Source organism: Silene latifolia, chromosome 9 (assembly GCF_048544455.1).
Source record: "Silene latifolia isolate original U9 population chromosome 9, ASM4854445v1, whole genome shotgun sequence".
Lineage (NCBI taxonomy): Eukaryota > Viridiplantae > Streptophyta > Magnoliopsida > Caryophyllales > Caryophyllaceae > Silene > Silene latifolia.
The window spans coordinates 49,410,733-49,415,088 of record NC_133534.1 but is presented as its reverse complement, the minus strand read 5'-3'; positions in this window follow the sequence as shown (position 1 = coordinate 49,415,088).

Below are 4,356 nucleotides of genomic sequence, written 5' to 3'. Positions count from 1 at the left end.
AAATGGACGATGGTTAGTGAACCACGTAGTAGGAATTATAGGGAGCACAAACTTAATAATAAAGCCTCGATGCCCTCAATTTTTGGGGTGTAGTTCTCCCAACACGTGAACTCCTTCATGAATGGCAATTCGGGCTTGGCTAAAGCGGGAGGCCCGGGCATGACACGAATCCGGCATAGGCACGACACGACACGGATGAATAATACTGATGGTATGGGCACATCATAAACGGGTTGGAGGCAGGCCGCAACTGCGTTTTTTTGGGAATTCCCGTGCCTAGGCACGGCACGGCCCAAGTACGGAGGGTCCGACACAAACCAAACATGGCGGACGTGGCACGGCACAGCCCGGGATTTGGCCCGTTTCTTAATTATTTAATTAAGTTCCTTTTTTTAATATCTTTTTTTTAATTATTTAATTAAATGTAGTACATTAAAAATACAAGTAATCAACTAATAAAGACATCAAGATAAAATATACGGAAAATTCACAAGATTCCCTCAAACTTTGCCATTTTGCACGTGGTATCCAACTTTTTAAGTTTGTGTACATGATAAACTCCATGTTTGATTTTCATGCACAACATACCCTTTTTGTCGCTATAAAAAAAATCAATTGCGCATAACTCCTAGACCGGAATTCAGAATCACCCAATTTTTTTCCACAAATGATTATCTCATCATAATCTATGATTTGAGAAAAAAAAAATCGTCGTTTGACATTTTATAGGGTTTTTTTTAACCGGAAACTCTCAAAACAACCATATCTTCGATATTAAATTTCTGAATGATCATTTTTTGTTTTATCAATTTATAGATTTCAAAGAGGTAATCAATTTGAAAAAAAAAAATTAGTCAATTTCCATTTCTGGTCTATGATTTATGATCAATTGAAATTTTTAATAACGATAAAAAGGGCACACTGTGCTTGAAAATCAAATATCAAGGATATCAAGTGCACAAAGTAAGTTAAAAAATTGGGTACCACGTGCAAAATGGAAAAGTTCGAGGGTACCATGTAAATTTTCCGTAAAATATATATTTAAATCATTAATATTCACTATTTATATAAATAAAAAAATACTAAGGCTATTGGACCGGCCCACTTGCCAGGCACGATTAGCCCATGAGCCAGGCACGACCCAAGCACGAAACTAGGTGTGCCATGAGCGGGCCGCGGCGCGGGTTTGGGTGAGTGGGCCAGTCACGGCACGGCACGACCATCCCAATATCCATGTCTGGGCCGGGCCATTTTTGGGGGAAGGCACGATGGGCCAGCACGCGGGCCGGCCCAGCACGACACAATGCCAAATTAGTTAGGATTGAGGGAAGAGCATCGATTAGATATTTAATTCAAAGTGTTAGTTAGGATTGAGTATCTGTATTAGAAATTTTTGAAGTAATCCATATCCAAATTAAATATTTCGGATATCTAAAATTAACGGTTCGGATATGTGACACCCCCACATACCAAGGTGCCTTACCAGGACCAGCCTAGCATGAGAGACCGTCACCATCTCGGTTGCCCGAGGTTAGTATATCAAAGTTACCAATCCAAAACATAATTATTAAAGTATAAATGATTAACTGGTTACATAGTTCAAAATCCAAAAACCAAAGTACATGTGTCTAGTATTCAACAACTGAAACTGAAAACTAAAAGCTCTTGACAACGGCAGCTAGACTCGAGTGATGGCTCCCCATGACGACCCCATAGCTAAAGCACATCATCACCTGTCACAATCTGCTCACCATCCCCTAATGGATCACCACAAATTTTATAAAACAACAACGGAGTCAATTACTGTATAACCAAAATAAGACAAGTACAGAAAGGCAAACTGCTGATCATCACACCTCCAACTGCCGATCTCACATCGTAACTGACTAAACACTAAAGTGTGTAGCTCTGCCAGATTACCCATCACAACTAGGGCTGAGCAAAAAATCCGATTATCCAAACTGATCTGATATCCGATCCGAATCTGATCCGAATTTTTGGATATCCGATCCGAAAGTTAAGTTTGGTTTGGATATCTGATCCGAAATCTTTGGTTTTGGTTTGGATATGGATATTAGAATTAAAACATTTGGATATCCGATCCGATCCGAAACTATATTTTTCTAGTATAATTTCGAGAAAATAAAATTTTATTTGATACAACAACTTAATTAATGTTTAAAATATTAGAGAAATAAATAAGTGGTCCTTAAATTTTATGTCGAGAACATTTGAGTAAGAATACTAAAAAAAATCATCATGTAAGACTATGAATATAATCGCGTTTCAAACTTAATTTTAAAGTAAATTCAAAAGTATGGATATCCGCATCCGATCCGATTATTTTGGATACCCGAACATTGAATATCCGAAACATTGGTTTGGATATTGGATATCTAATTTCAGGATTTTTAATATGGAAATTCGATCCGAACTAGCACTTTGGATCGGATACCCGATCTGTACTCTGCCCTAATCGCAACAGGTAATCCACACCGCCAGTGGGGGACCGCAGCCAATCCCCACCAAATCCCCGCTCATCAACGAGCGATAACCCTGTTCATTAATGTGCACATCCCCTCCTGTGCCAGGTTCCACAGAGGGCAAAACTAGGGCGTGAAGCGCCACTCCCGCAAGTGACTCCACTCAGCCGAGGATGCGCCTTGACACGGTTGTCGCAACCCTATCAAAAATAAAATCAATTGGCTCTAACTAATGCAGCAGAGGCAAGTCAGGTATCGTATCCACAGGGAGGCGGTCACTATCTACTCGCTATTCTAGTTTGTCTATAGCCACAATTTAGGGGTTTGAGTAATTTTAACTAAACTAAAGAGCAATAAAAGTAAAAACAGTTAAAAAAGCAAGAGTGAAAAGGATTGAGAGAAAATAAAGAGAAAGATGTCAGGATGTCGGTTCACCATGATATTACACAAATCAGCTGAAGGTAAGGTCAGTCGGTCTGATGTGAGAAGGGTAAAGGAAAGGTCCTTTCGGTCCGCTATCCGCCCTAGAAGACTACTAACTTAGCTTTCACCCTAATTAGTGTAGTCTATTGTCCATAACAGGTCTATTCTTTCCAATCTCTCGATCTAGGTCCGAATTTAACAGTTTTAATTAATTCAGTTGCATGCATTCAACCTAATAATTACTGTTATATTGCTATCAAACAATTCTCACAACCAAATCTCCTAAACCAATTATCGCATAATCGTTATACTACCATGACTCCCCTAATCCTAGCATTAAGGGTTTAGCTATGCATAACAGTAGATGAAACAAGAACAAAAGATAAAGAAAGAACAAACATGGTAAAAAGAGATGTGCAAAAGGGAAATAACATAAAAGAGAGAAAATAAGTTACAAGAGTTCGGATCCGGAAAGGGAAGAGCAACGTCCAACAGAGAAGAGTTTTTCTGATGAAAATAATTGATCCCTAAACCTAACGACGTCTGTCTTATTTATAGGAAAGACAATTATTAAACCTAAGATACGATAACAAGATATTAAAATCTTGCGTCAGATAGAAAAGTACTCGATCGAGGACATTAGAACTCCTCGATCGAGTAACTCCTAGCAAAAACCTCTCGATCGAGGACATTAAGTACTCGATCGAGCACTATAGTACTCGATCAAGTGGTTTCCAGCGCGTAATTCCTGCTTTGCGCACTAAACTTCAAACGGCCACCATTTCTTCGTTACTTGGGCAAATCAGGCGTTTTCGGTGGCGTTGGAAAGCCAAGAGGATAAGCTTTCATCTACAATTAGAATAACTTGATTATCATTTGTATAAATCGAGATATGGCTCTTCAAAATAGGCACTAGTTATATGAAGCTCTTCCTTTGCTCGCCTAACTACCTTACTTCTATGCGCATCACAAATAGTAGTTTCCAAGCTCCGACTCAACTCATATTCTAAATGCATGCTTAGGGACATGTTCTAGGCTTGATTTCATTTCTCCCTGGTTCATTCCTGCAAATAGGACAAGAGAAACCAAAGTAGACAATTCGGGGGACATTTGTAGCTAAACATTACACAATATGCATAGAAATGCGTGCAAATAAGGCTTACAAAGACTATATAAAATGCACGCATCAAACCTCTCCAAACCAAACCTTTGCTTGTCCCCAAGCAAACTATATGTAAAACTAATGGAACAGAAAAGAAAACTCAGAGCTAGCTACAAATTGTCCACTTAAACCGATTTAATGCAAGAAAACTAATACTTATAGCAAAAACTGTCAAATGCAAACGAGTTATAAGATGTTCATAATAAAGCTGAACTGTCGACCTTACAAGAACTTTGATAATGGATTCTCACGGGTTACTCTTCTCTCATGAAGCAAAAGGTAAGCATA